This window comes from Solanum lycopersicum, chromosome 1 (genome assembly GCF_036512215.1).
Source record: "Solanum lycopersicum chromosome 1, SLM_r2.1".
In the NCBI taxonomy this organism is placed as follows: Eukaryota; Viridiplantae; Streptophyta; class Magnoliopsida; order Solanales; family Solanaceae; genus Solanum; species Solanum lycopersicum.
The window spans coordinates 27,403,753-27,420,360 of NC_090800.1; positions in this window are offsets into that span (position 1 = coordinate 27,403,753).

Consider the following 16,608-nt stretch of genomic DNA (forward strand, 5'->3'; position numbering starts at 1 on the left):
TTTAACATCTAACATTGTAATAATAATAATTAAAATACGACATCACCAATATATGAATTAGATGTATTAATATTTTACCGGATGGAGTGCGGCCTGCTCCATCATTCCTTTGCTCCGTTCGTTCTTCTTCTTCTCTTTTTTTTTTTTTGGCCAACAGCTATTTCAAGTTTTAGTTAGGGCTTTTGACCCTTATTTCTTTTATTTATATATTTATGTTTTCTTTTCTATTATTATTAGCCACAAAATAATCCTTTATTAAATATGAAAATCATGTCTCTTATTTTTATAAGTTATAAATTATTTATACAAGCTACTAAAAAGGATTAATATAAAAATAATGGTTAAGATTCATAAAAACACTAAGAGGATCGTTACATTATCCACCATTAATCATGTTCGTCCTCGAACATAGGGTAGAAGAAGGAACAACCAACGTTAGCAAAAACTTGAGTTATGCCCTACTAAGAACTGAACTTTCGAATCAAACTTTAGAAGATCTATAAATTAAGAGTGATTATCAAGCCACAAACTAACTCATGAACCCAATTTGAACGGAAAACCTCTTGTCCATAACACAATCGTCTAGATGATGATTTTTTTTATTTTTTTTACATAACCACGACAAAATTCTGAATCATTACTGGATACAACCAAAAGTAAAGTTGATCCAACCACCACATACTTATAATGAACAAACCATCACAACTCTTATCAAGATTTTCCTCTCACAACATAATCTTTTCATGAGCTTAAGCTATAAATATATGATTTTAGACATCGATTTTTTTTTGTCAAATGAGAATCAAACTTATCTAACCCAAAGAAGAATAAGATCAAGTAACCACCCAACAAGCGGTACACCTCAAAATGCATTACCTTTAACAACAATGTCGGATAACTATTACTATTCGCTGAAGCTCTTCTATAAGTTCTCATAAGCAAGGTCGTGCATGTAGAATCACTAGTATATTTAAACTATCTCAAACAACACCAAATCTTCCATACGTGAAATGAACTAGTTCTACCAAGGATGTCACCTTACAAGGAGGAAAATCTTAGGAACGGTACACCCGATCCACCACTAGGAACTCACCCATAGAAGCAAAAATACACACGAACATAAAAAGCGAATTATACTCTAAACCATTTCTAGAACGAAATAGTTAGTCACATAAGAATATATAGAAGCAAGGTCGAATAACACTAGATACTCCTTCCATAGGACCCATATAAAAGTAATTCCATTTATCAAACTCCATCTCTCGATTTTTAGCCACCTAGTCTAATCCCAATTGCAACATTACAAATACTCGATTCATCAAACCCCACATACTTCTCATATTACTCCATTGAAACCAACACTCTTAATACAAACAACATCATAACTACACCAGTTATTTACCTTACTCTCAAACCACCACTGGTATCAAAGTCTTCTAAGCGAACACATTATCGCCTTTAAAAATTTTAAGCTATGGCTTCTTCTCTTTCCATTTAAGCATTTCATGACAAATACATGTCACATCTAAGGCTCATAACACTAATTTCAAATCTAAAAGTACTTTACCATCGAGATACAACAATTGAATCACACTCAATGTCAACTCCACATATATTTTTTTTAAGATACCAAATTGCAACTAATATTCAAAGCCATCATACACCTCATACCAACACCTAAGAAAAATTTTATAACTCCAATAATTTGATATACTATAAGCTCATAACATTTACTCACTATAAAAGACCTATGTAATGCATCATAACTGCTTATATCGCTATCAAGTGTTTCAATCCCTTAAAATACCCATTAACCATGTAGAACTGTAGGTCCACTCTGCCGAATATCCATAAGTTACATATTCTAATTTGAACAATCTAGCTAGACATAAAAACCTACCACACCTGATTACTTGTCACCCAATTAAAATTTAATTTTTATACAACTTCGATGATAAACCCCTAGCAAGTCAGTACCGAACTAGTTCACGTCTCACATTAATATCTTAATTCTCACATACATATCTATATTCATAGACAAAAATTAATAAAAAAATTCAACTACAAATCAATGGCTTATACAAGAGGTCATTTTCCTTCACTTTTCTCAAATTCTTCCCATGACATAAAATTCCTAATATATTGAACCTTTTAATACGCTAGACTCTTGTTCCTTTTGTTGACTTACTTACCAATCTTATCCTTTGACCAACAACGCAATATATTTTTTTTACATTGTCCTCCAAATCAAAACATTACATGAAACGCCCTTTAGGTATAACAATCAAAAGTAACCAAATTTACTATTTAAATTATTTTTAAGTACTTACAAATTTTCATACTCAATGTTATCGATCATTCCTTACCTTACCAATTCATACCTTGAAAAAACATCTACCATGAACATAAACTCACCATGAAAAACTTAATTAATTTCTTTTTTTTAATCCCAACCATGTAACACAATCCCATTATCTACCAACATTAGTTCATATAATGAACTTCTTTTTGAATTCACGTATCTTAGCTTATCATTGATCACCTCTCCATCGACCTTATCATATCTTTCTCTAAAATTTCTACCATATTCATTATCAAACTCAAAACCACAAAAGAACTAATTATCATACACGAGATGAACGATCGTTCACTCGTTTCTCAAGATTTATCCAATAGTTTTTAACCAATCTGATGATCTTGTGACACTATATATTACCATAATTAAAGAAAATATGGGTGAAATCATGTATCTCTTAAATCCAATTCTCAACCCATGTGAATATACCTCTTTAGCCCTTGCAATCAAAGAAAATATTCTTAACCCATGTGAATATATCTCTTTAGCCCTTGCAATCAAAGAAAATATTCTTACTCTCACCTCTTTCCAAAGGCTACATTATATCAGCTAATTTATTTATTATTTTTTTTTTCATTATGACTCTAGCTCCTTTAAATTCTATTCGAGCAGTGTTTCAACACCTCCTATAACTTTACTTGCAACCAGGATACTCACCAAATAATAAAAAAACCATAATACTATATACTCACACGTTGTCATTACTATGAGTTGTCATTACTATACCAAAGTCCATTTAACAAACTATCTTTGTCATATAGCTCATTCCAATCTCAATCCATCACAAACTCTTACTACCATTATGCTCGTTTAGCCATTGCCATCACCATAAAGTAATCTTTGTCATTGCCATGAGATCTCAAAACCAACTTTACCAATAAAATTCACAAGACTAACCCAATATCATATGCACTTTTTAGTAAGATTTTCAATTCCCTTCACACAAGTATACTCTCTGGGACTTCATTTACCCATAAGCTTGTCATTATAGTATCTATCCATTCCCTTGGACCTTAAGATGAAATTATTGATCCTCATTTAGAATCCTCTGAATACACTTCTCAACTCAACACATTAATATCGTACTGAAGATCCACTACTAAATGCTTCCTTATAAATTACGCTTAGCTCAAGCATCCGTAGTAACAAAATAGTTGGTTTCTCAAACCTTGAATTCAACATCAAATCTAATTATCTGAGCATGTGATACAACTAATAACTCTTTAGGTATTTATTATTTACACTTAACAATCAACATATCCATTTTCATATACCTCTAGGGACATATTGTGAAGTCTGTTAAATCCACCACTAGAACAGATCATACCTATCAGGAAGATTGTACCCAAATAGCCCACACATTTTTACCTATCGAATAACTTTAACATATTATCAAATTCGCTTCATATCTAGCCCAAGCTATATGTATTATTTCGTAGGACATGTCGATAACCAAAGTAAGACACTCCATAATTCTAAACAGTTAACTATCAGTATCATTATAATAGTCGTATCACGACCTTTTTTTTTTTGGTAACACTCAATCTGTGAAAAAACAGAGGAGATTCTGACCTGAATTGATGCAACATCATTCACTAAGCAACCCATTAATGGTATGACAACTATATTAACAGTATTTTTCAAGGTTACTCTATTTATTATCTAGCCAACTCTTCAAACATTTAACTTCTAATTGTCGAATCACTCTGGATATTGCTTATATCAGATAACTGTTTTTTTTAACTATGATAAGTAACCTTACTAAATCCCTTCAATTATGATCACACATTCATTTCAAAATTATAACATTTCCACCTTAATACTAGATCTAACATCAAACAAATACACGACACGTCAACTATTCACATAAGAAACTACACACGAGTTGTCACATAAATGAGAGTGAATGGAGTGAAGCGATAATAATTAAAATGGGACCAAGTACGCACAATAGAGATCCAAGAAGTGAGAATATTTCCTAAAAGTCACTATAGCCTCTTGAAGATAGGTACAGACGTCTCCGTACCGATCATCGAGACTCTATTTAGACTCGACTTGTACACACGTGAGACCTGTGAACCTGGCTCTGATACCATATTGTCACAACCCAAAAATGGGCTTGATGGCACTCGTCTTATCCCACCAAGACAAGTCAGCCTAAAACTCAACCATTACAATAAAGTGCGGAAGTAAAATATAAGTAACTTAATAAAAAACCCCAAAACCTGGTAGTCACGTGTACAAGCCTCTAAAGTATAACAATTGATTCAAAAGAAAACTCAAGTCTCAAATGAAGTTGTTTCTAGAATAGAACAAGATCATAATTAAGGAGAAGAAAGTCTGCTACGATGGAAACAGCTACCTAACAAATCTCCAAGAAGCCTCGGAAAAGAAGAGAATGACAAATACAACAAAAATTCAGGCTCATAACCTACAAAAATTTGTAGAAGCAAGGGGGAGTACCAAACCACATGGTACTCAGCAACTAAACGTCTAAACACAAGCTAAGGGGATGAAATACGGGTACCCCTACCTCCCTAACCGAACCTCCACAACTCTAACCTGCATAAAATTTAGTCTAACCTAACAGTTCATATTTTACATAGCACGTAACTCTACAACAACACTTATAAAAATTACATATATATCTTCCACAACCACACTTTGTCAAATTACATATCCTCAATAAAAAACTTAGTATTATCAATCACAAATTCCACAGAAAGGCAATCACAAGATCAGCAAAACACAATATCAAGTTCACCAATGATAAGTATGTGTAATGCAATGTCAAGTATAATGATGCATGTCTGACCTAGTGATACACACCCGCTGTCTCTCAGTCCAGGACCCATGGGGGACATATCTGTGCATGCATCTGTCACGGCGCACGACACGACCCTCGATAATAGTAACCATCGCGGCGCGCGATACGTCCCTCGAAATACAGTATCCATCGCGGCGCGCTATACGTCCCTCGAAATGGTACATCCTCTTAGGTACTCACTCTTTCTCAATGCACATAACACTTGTCACAACCAATGCCTCAGAATAATGCAGACGACAAATTCACAAAAATAATAAGGAGATGACCATTTTCATAACATCACACAGTTCACAACCACACAAACATGAAGTCACATCGACAATGATTCAACAAGCCTTCAACCCTTTTTCAACACATCACACATAAATAATTAATCACATTGCCTTTTGTTATCCCTTTTTTTCATCATTATAATTAATTATGTGGACAAGTCAACTTATCACCAAGTCCCATTACTCCCAAACATATACCACAAGGAAATACACACATTTCATACACTTAGCAAGAGTTTAGAAATCCACTTACCTCAAGTAGCCGAACATCACTCCAGGACTTGAGCCTTGCCTTTTCTTTAGACTTCCAAATAAATGCAATCTATTTAAATGTGTAATCACCATAAGATTCCAAACTAAAAATACCCATATGCTATATGTCTAGCTTAGACCCAAAAACCTAATCAATTTATAATCAAGTCTTAATCTTGATGTCAATTAATATTTAAACTCCTTCAAGTTCTTTTCCAAATTTCAAGCCTAGGATTTAGCATCAATATCTCCAAATAACATAAATTTAATGATCTTCATATACTACCATACACCTACTATTTAATTATATATCTTTATATATATCAAAACTTGAATCATAATATAATAAATAAATAATCAAGTAATACCATATAATAGTCGCGTACCTGGAACCAAATTTTCCAAACTAACATATTTCTTTGTTTCAATTATAAGCACTAATACACTTAATTATTAGCTGCAACATCATTGTCCAATGATTAGGCCATCATTGGACAATGATTAGGCCATTAATAGACAATGATTAGGCATGGACTCATCTATTCTTTTTTTTTTTACCCCAAACTACAATTGCTGCTACTTCTTGGACGGTGGCTTTACTTTCTTTAACATCTAACATTGTAATAATAATAATTAAAATACGGCATCACCAATATATGAATTAGATGTATTAATATTATACCGGATGGAGTGCTCCCATCATTCCTTCGCTCCGTTCGTTCTTCTTCTTCTCTCTTTTTTTTTTTTTTTGGCCAGCAGCTATTTCAAGTTTCAGTTAGGGCTTTTGACCCTTATTTCTTTTAATTATATATTTATGTTTTCTTTTCTATTATTATTAGCAACAAAATAATCCTTTATTAAATATGAAAATCATGTCTCTTATTTTTATAAGTCATAAATTATTTATACAAGCTACTAAAAAGGATTAATATAAAAACAATGCTTAAGATTCATAAAAACACTAAGAGGATCGTTACATAAGCGTATCTTAAATTATTTTTTATATATTATTACCATTGTTATTTGTTTACATGTTAATTTTTGAAATTTTATTGGTCTCTAATTAGATGCATAACTGTTTGTTGGTTTTGACATTTAGAGACATAACTGTCTTCTTTGAATCACACCTAATAATTTGGTGTATGAGTCTTACTTAAAGTAATGAAAAGTTAATTATATTTTTTGGACAAGGTGCGTCAACGCATCCTTAAATTTATTTTAAGAGTTTCAAAGAAAATGTGAAATTACATTCTTAATAGAAAGAGATACTTTATCCTTTTCAAATTTATCTACCTTTAGGAATGTTATCGTTTCTTCAGCAAATTGAAGACAAGTTATTCGTACTAATTTTAACGCTTTTCTTTTCATTAAATTTTTTAAATGTGATTTAGAATAGATATGTATTACATTCTCACATATTTTAAATTTACTAACAGAAATAATATCCTACACTCACTTCACATAATTAAATATTCGCTATGTTAAATTGATTAAACATTGACAACTTGTTTAAGAAAATCAGTGAAATTTTAAGTAGGGCACCGAAAAAACATGACATCAAAAGCACTTAAAAATGAAATATAAATTACGAGTAAAATAGATATTCAGTAAGATCAAATAGGGAAATACAAGAATTACAATGAAGATTGAAGAGTGGACCTTTCAAAGCACTTCCAATCAAAGCTTCCAGTTCTCCTCTTCTTCTTCTTCTTTTAGTTAGAAAATGATCACTTTTTCATTTCATGGTGGTTTTGGGTGGTGTTTTGTTTAGGATTTATTTGAGAGTAATTTGATTATTGGAGTTGTTTTTGGACAAGGGAGGGGGGGAGGGGGGTATTATTCCTATTGGCCGTATGATCTATGTTGTATAGTTAGAGTATGTATGTGTGGGTATCGTTTGTTGTGGTTGTACTCTTTTAGTGAGAGTATAGTTAAGAGTATTTTGTGTGGGCATATATACACACCCTAACCCCTTAACCTTTACTCTCATTAAAAGACTACAACCACAACAAACTATACCCACACATACATATTTTAACTATACAACATAGATCATACGACATATATATATATATATATATATATATATATATATTTTAAAACACTAACTTATTTATAAAAATATAAAATTAAAATATAACATATATTTTTGGAAGTTTTTTTTAATAGATTGAAAACAAGACTTACCTAACAATGTAACTAAAATAAACTTAATACAATAAAATAAAAGTCAAAATATTTAATCTAGATTTTTATAAAATATTGAAGCTCTAAAAATGATGTAGAACTTACGTTTGGTAAAAAATATAAGTGTCTACAAATACAGTTGAAGACTTATAGTATTTTTCTTTGTTTAAACTCTCACTTTCACTACACTAACCTTAATATAAACTTCTCATCTTTTCTTACATTATTTACTTTCCATTTTTTCAACCCAAAGGAAGACCACTAATATAAGGTAATAAATTATTCCTTGCAATAAATAGAGAGATAATGTATAGTAATTTGGATAAGTGAATGTCCTATAGGTTAAATAAGTAACAGGAAAAAAAATATAATAATAGGTGAAATGAGGAGTTGGTGATTATGTAAGTTACTAACAACTCGCTCTTTCAATGCACTAACCTCAATATAAATTTCTCATTTTTTCTTACATTATTTAACTTCCACTTTTTCAACCCAAAAGAAGACGCTAATATAGGGTGATAAATTCTTCCTTGCAATGAATCGGAAGATAACGAGTAGTAATTTGGATAAGTGCATGGCCTATAGGTTAAATAAGTTACATGAATAAAGATAAAATTATGGGTGAAATGAAGAGTTGGTAATTATGTAAGTTGCTAACAACTCTCTCTTTCAGTGCACTAACATCAATATTCAATTGAGTCTGAATATTTTAATAATAAGATCAAATCAATTCATATTTGAAAAGAAGATATCATCATACCTGGCTTTCCTAACCTTACAACTGAAAGTGACACTTGACTATTTCAAGCTGGAAATAGGGAATTTCTCATCTACTCTTACATTACTAGTGTATGTGCCCGTGCGTTGCGCGGATAATTTAAAATGTATTAATTTCTTAATTAAAATAACTAATAAAATGTATCATGAACATAATAATATATTTAATTTCTAATAATAGATATAAATAAATAAGAATAAGAATAAGAATAAGAATAAGAATAATACTGTACAAATCATTAATACTTATTTGAGTACATTAATTAATATTATTAATCGATAATTTATTTTATTATATATATATATATATATATATATTATTCTTTCTTGATGAAGTATGAAATATTTTTTAAATATTTTTATGTTTTTGTACTTCATTCTTTTTATGTTGTTTGAATAAAATATTTTATGTTAATAATTTACTCATTCTAGCATTTCATATAAAATATTTGATATCATGAAATTAAATGGCATGTTTATATATTTTTTGTATATGTTTTATTCAAAATCCAAAAAAGATTCAAAATATCTCTTCTATATTAAATTTATGCAAAATTATAATAAATTAGAAAAAAACAAAAATAATAATATTTCAATATTCCTTTTTTCTCATGCTATACAATCCTAAATTATAGGATCATAAGTTTGTTAAACATTGTTACAAAAGAATAGGCTAAATTTATTTGTGTTATAAATCTATGTAACTCTAAATATAAATTTGTAGTTTCTTTATCAGCATTAGCCAAAAAAAATAACAAAACAGAAAGAAAAAAAAGGCAAATAACTATTTATTTTTTTAAAAAAATTGTATTTGATGTGGTTTACTAACATGTTTTTTGTTATCTCTACAGTAATTTAGATTACACATCCCTTTTAATTCCTTGTTGAAGCAGTAAAAACTCTATATGTACTTTATAGATTAATATTTTAAGCCATAAATTTTTTTAAGCAATTATTTAAAAAATACACACACACAAAAAATTATTAATCTAGAAATATATTTTTTTAAGCAATTATTTAAAAAATACACACACAAAAAAAATATTAATCTAGAAATATAAATACAAAGAAACAGAAAATTGTTTTTTTTTATTATGTTTAGAGAAAATAAAAAAAGAAAAAAAATTGAGTGTCATAGACCATCTCGTTCTCACAATGCGCAACAATATTCATCAAGGTTTCAATTGTGACATTCTTCACACGTAATTTTTTATTTTTCACTCGCGTATATAGTTCTTTGTTTCTTCACAACTGTCTGAGAATGTATTATCATCATTTCAGCTTACAAAAGTAAAACCACAAAAAAATAAGGCTAGTTACTATTTAGTTTGATGAACAAAAAGTAATTTAAAAATATATGAAAACTTACGTGGACAAAATGAAGTTCTGGAGTTCTTTGCAAGGGAGATGCTTAAAGTTAATGAAATTTGTTATATTTAATTTAGGAATTTATATTATTTTAAAATAAAATCTTAAATTTTTAATTTTTTTTTACTATTTTGCAAATTTTATGTCCATAATTTTTTCGTGTTTGCAACCATTAGCTTCTTTATATTTTGACATTTTTAAAAGTTAAAAATTAGATAAGTATAGATATATAAATAGTAACGCTTAGATTATATTAAATACTAATATGTTTCTTTGGTACAAAATAAATCTAATTCTTATTGGTTTTCTGATGGAGGATTTAATATCTAAATGAATTATCCTTCTTTCTTATTATAAGATATTAAACACTTTACATATAGATATTGTACTAATCTACTTATTTAAAATAATAGTATGTTATTTTTCTTTTTAAAAAATATGTTTTTACTAATTTATAAATTGGATTTAAAAAAATATAAAATGTATTTTAAAAATGTTGATAGTTTTCATTATTTGTGTATTGGCATGTGTCTATTTTTATGTTGAGATTTTTTTTAAGGTAACTATTAATTTATATTGTGTTTGCTACAAATTAGTTGTGAAGACTTATTTTAAAATTTTACTATAAAACATTTGATAATTTTCCACAAAAATAGGACCCCTAATGTACTTACAAAATTTCCAGTTTTATTCTTTTTTATTTTTAATTTTTTCATTTTAAAATTGTCACGACCCAAAAATAAACGTGATAGCACTCGTCTTATCCCACTAAGACAAGTCAGCCTAAAACTCAACCATACAATAAAGTGCGGAAATAAAATATAAGTAACTTAATAAAACCTTCAAAACCTGGTAATCACGTGTACAAGCCTCTAAAGTATTACAATTGATTTAAAAGAAAAACTCAAGTCTCAAATAAACTTGTTTCTAGAATAGAACAAGATCATAATTATTGAGAAGAAAGTCTGCTGAGATGGAAACAACTACCTCACAAATCTCCAAGAAGCCTCGGAAAAGAAGAGAATGACAAGTACAACAAAAATTCAGGCTCATAACCTATAAAAATTTGTAGAAGCAAGGGGTGAGTATCAAACCACACGGTACTCAGCAAGTAAACCTCTAAACACAAGCTAAGAGAATGAAATACGGGTACTCCTACCACCCCCAACCGAACCTCCACAACTACAACCTGCAGTAAAATCAACCTAACCTAACAGCTCAAAGTTTACATAACACGTAGCTCAACAACAACACTTAGACAAATTACATATCCTCAACAACAATACTTCAACAAATTATATATTCGCAATAACAAGCTCAATATTGATCAATCACAAGTTCCGCACAAAGGCAATCAGAAGATCAGCAAAAACCAGATATCAAGTTCACTAATGGTAAGTATGTGCAATGCAATGGAATGCAATGTCAAGTATAATGATGCATTTCTGACCTAGTGATACACACCAGCTGTCTCTCAGTTCGGGACCCATGGGGGACATATCTGTCCATGCATCTGTCGCGGCGCACGACACGACCCTCGATAATAGTAACCATCACAGTGCGCGATACGTCCCTCGAAATACAATATCCATCGCGGCGCGCGATACATCCCTCAAAATGGTACATCCTCTTAAGTACTCATTCTTTCTTAGTACACATAACACTTGTCACAATCAATGCCTCAGAATAATGCAGATGACAAATTCACACAAATAATGAGGAGATGACCATTTTCATAACATCGCACAATTCACAACCACACAAACATGAAGTCACATCGACAATGATTCAACAATCCTTCAACCCTTTCTCAACACATCACACATAAACAATTAATCACATTGCCTTTTGTCATCCCCTTTTTTTCATCATTATAATTAATCAATGTGGACAAGTCAACCCATCACCAATCTCATTACTCCCAAACATATACACAAGGAAATACACGCATTTCATACACTTAACAAGTGTTTAGAAATTCCCTTGCCTCAGTTTATCAAAAAATCACTTCGGGACTTCAGCCTTCCTCCATCATTGTACTTTCAAATCAATACAATCTATTCAAATCAATAACCACAATAAGACTTAAAAACTTACAACACTCATATTACAATCTGTTTAACTTTGACCCAAAATTTATCCAAATTTATAATAAAGTTTCTCAATCTTGATTCTAACCAATAAGTCAAATATCATATTTCTTAAATTTCAAGTCAAGAGTTAAGTCATAATTTCTCCAAACACTATAACCCTAATAGTTTTCATATAATATAATGTAGTCAATATTTAATTACTTATATCAATATACCAAATTTGAATCTATATGATAACCTCAAAAATAATTCTGAAAAAATAAATTAATAAAAGAACCAATGAGCTTTTACGATGAATAACAGTACTATTCACGTCTACCATGAAATATACAGAATATAAAATAACTCCCTAAAACATACATTTTTCCTATGATTCAATCATCATGACTTCTCATTCCCTATTCAATTTTGCCATCATTATTTAATTGTTGACCATTAATAATCTTATAATAATTATAGAAAAATCACGTTAAATTATATCTAATCTTCAACCCAATTTCCTTATTTTCTATCCAAAAGGAACTCTAATAAGGAAAGTTTTCCAAACAAATGCGAGTTCAATTAACGACCCTCATAGACGGTCGGTAGTTCAAACTACGGACCGTCAACTGCCTCCATAAGTCCAGACTTAGCATATTTTTTAGCTTTCAACTTAAATCTTCTCTGATCGAATAGATGGACCAACAACACGGTCCGTCGATTCACATACGGTCCGTTGATGCTTCTCATCATTCCATACTTAGCTTTTCTTCAACGTTGGGTACTAGAATTTCTCTAATCTGATCGATGATTCAACAGGACGGTCCGTCGATCAATCGACGAACCATTGATCCTTGTGTAGCGCCACACTTGGTTAGAATTTCTCGAGTTGCTTCCAGATGCCTGAACTTTCTATCGACGGTCACCATCTACGGTCCGTCGATGGGACAACGAGCATCGATGACCTTCATGGGTCACCTCTGCACTAAATCTCCACAGCCTTTTGCGTTTTGGATTTGGACACCTTTCCTGCAAAACAAAGATAAAAACACATTAAATTTAGTACAAAAAGGTTCTAGACACACACCAATCTTTAGGAAAAAACATTAAAAGTACCATAAAACCACGGTACATCACAACCATATATGGAAGTGTCCTTATCTAGAGAATATAGTTGTTTGAAGTTGACTGTAAACTCCAAGTAAATTTTCATATTTTTAATTATTTCCAAAACAAATATTTCTAGTTTATCTCTTCTTCCTAGCTTATTTCGAATTGAGAGATGTTGCATTAATATACACAAAGTGAAGTACTCTTGAACTAATTGAATATAAATTTAGACCCCCATAACACATAATATATGCTTAAATTTAAGCAACCTCTGTGATACAAAGTGCATTTATGGTCATGCATACACACTTTAGATCTTATGAGTGCTATAGGAAGACGACCCAAGTCTTTCATAAGAGGCGACCACATCTTTACACTCAGGTACGTGATTCCATCAATTTTATCTCAAATAAACCACCTTAAAGCCATAAAGTCATTAAGCACAAAATGAGGCTCAACCTCATAAAACAATGCCTCACGACATAGGGATAGAAAATGTGGTGTATATTGTGGCCCACCAGGTACACCACATTACCTTAATCAATGGGATTTAGTCCCACCCCCTCGATGTTTCAAGGATTATTTTCCTTGTAAAGCCCTTGGTTATAGGATCTGCCAAATTTCTTTCGGACCTTACATATTCTAAAGAAATAACACCCAATTTCAATAATTGTTTACCTGCACCATGTCTGATGCAAACATGTCTTTTTTTGTTCATTGTACACACAACTTTAGCCAATTTCAGTTGTTGTGTGTGCGTTACAATGAAGAGACACTAATGAAGTTTGTCTTTCCCTCAATGGTATATCGTCAAAACATTTTTCAGCCATGCCAACTCGAGAGCAATGTATTATTATTTCATTGTAGAACGTTCTATACAAGTCTATATGGAAGGTTTCGATGAAATATCACCTGCACCCAAAGTAAATACAGACACTGGTGGATCTAACTTCACCATCATCAGTTATTAGTTTGCCTCACCAAAATCTTCTAAAAGAGCAGGAAATTTGTTATAACGCAAACACCAATTCATAGTACCTCTCAAATGCCTTAGCAAGCGATGAAGAGCATTCCAGTGTTTACTACTGGGATGATGGTTATTCAATCTACTAACATCATGAGCTATTAGACAAAGTAAAGTTCATGAGAAACATTACACTCCTAATTATTTTAGCATATTTAGTTTGAGAAACACTATATTCTTCATTCTTCCTCAAGCTTATGCTAGGATAATAAGAACTTCTCGCTAGAACTACATCAAAACAATTAAACTTTTTTTAAAAAAATTCAATATAAAAAGCCTGTCACAAAGAGAAACCTTAGCAGATCTTTTGATTATAAATCCTAAAATCACATCTACTTCACCAAGGTTTTTCAATTCAATTTAGAAGACAAAAAGTTCTTGGTCTCATTAATAACATTCATATTAGGGCCAAATATTAACACGTCATCTACATATAATGACACAATTTGAAGCTATCATTTTAGAATAAACATAGGTACCATATGAGCTCACAACAAAGCCATTATCCATAAATGTGATATTTTTTTCATACCATTGCTTAGGTTCCTTTTTTAGTGAATATAACTTCCTCAATTTATATACTTTATTCTCTTGTCTTGGAACCACGAATCCCTTAGGTCGAGTCATATAGGTATCTTCTTTTGAATCACAATGTAGAAATGCTATTTTGACATCCATTTGATGTACCACTAAATCATGAATAGCAGCTATAGCAATAAGAGTCCTAATGGTTGCTATTTAAGTCACAAGAGAATAAGTATCAAAGTATTCAACAACTTTCTTTTGGCTAAAATAACTAATCAGAAGTCTAGCCTTATATTTATCAATTGTACCATTAGGTCTATTTCTTTTTAAATATACACTTGCTATTGATAGACTTGCATCCTTTGGGTAAATCATACAAGTCTCAACTTTTACTAGAAATTATAGAGTCTAATTTATTTTTAATAGCCTCTTTCTAAAATATAACATCTATTGATCGCATTGCTTCATTATAACCCGTAGAGTCTTCTTTTATTAAATTGATAGACAATAATTCATCATATAAAATATCAATATCAAAATTTTCATATAACACTACTAAAAAAAGGGAAAAAAGAGATCTAAAAAGGAGACCTCAAAATAGGTCGCTAAAAAGAAACCTCATGAGGTCGCTATTTGCATCAATAATTTTTTTTTGGTGATAACAGGAGTGACCTCGTGAGGTCAATTTCATGAATTATTTTTCTATAAGTGGGTTATTTAATTCTTAAATTTATTGTATGATCCCTATAAAACATGCGACATCACGAGGTCACTATTTGTTAACCTAAAAAAATATTATTTTAGTTTAGATACCTCGTGAGGTATCCTTTTATTAGTCAAATTTATTGAATAATATTCCTTTTATCAGTCAAATTTGTTAAATATTATTCCTTTTATTAGTCAAATTTGTTAAATTATAGTATTCCTTTTATCAGTCAAACTTGTTAAATAATATTTTATAAAATTAGAGGTTTTTTTAATTTTGTTCATCTCCTTTCCCACTCTTCACCTAGAAGCTAAAAAAAAACTAAGTTGTCTCTTCCACATAAATTCTTTACAGATGTGTAGCCTCGATCATCTTGGTTTGAAGTTTCAGTTTCACCGTCAATTGAGTTTCGTTTTCACCATCGAAGTAGCTGGGTTGGAGGACAAACGTAGTCGTCGATTGCATTCTCTCTGTCGATTTCTTTCTCTGCATATAAAGGTAAATCTTTCAAACTTTAAACCATATTGTAACTATATTGTTTACTTATTGCAAGCATCCATCAACAAAAACTCTATCTTTCAATTTACAACACGATTAAGTAGAATTTGTGATTTTCTTTTCACTTCATGAGCATATAATTAAATTTTGGTTTTACTCTTGTTCTATCTTAATGTGCTCTATCTTAATGTGTTGTTTTGGCTTCTCCTGATGATTAACATGAATTCAAGTAAGCTTTTATATTATATAATTGAGAAGAAGATACATGGTATGGGTAGTAATCTTTAAGAGTAAAAAAATAAAATTTGTTATGAAAATTTTATATTATATTTTGGGATTATTATACCTTATATCTCACTCTAAATTATTTCTTATAATCATTTGTTGAATTCTGATTTAAATTTAGAACGGATATCATTTTGGTTCATGTCTCTGTATGTATTTTAGTTATTTTTTAATCGAGGAGAGGAAAGTTATATATATACACCATAGTCTATATATATTGAGAAAGAGTGGGAGAGGAAGAGAGGGAAGGAGATATAGAGAGACTCTGACTTGAGTGTCCAGGAACAAGAAAATATATATGGGATGGAGGTGGTGGTGGATTTAGCGACTGCAGTGGTTGTGATAACTC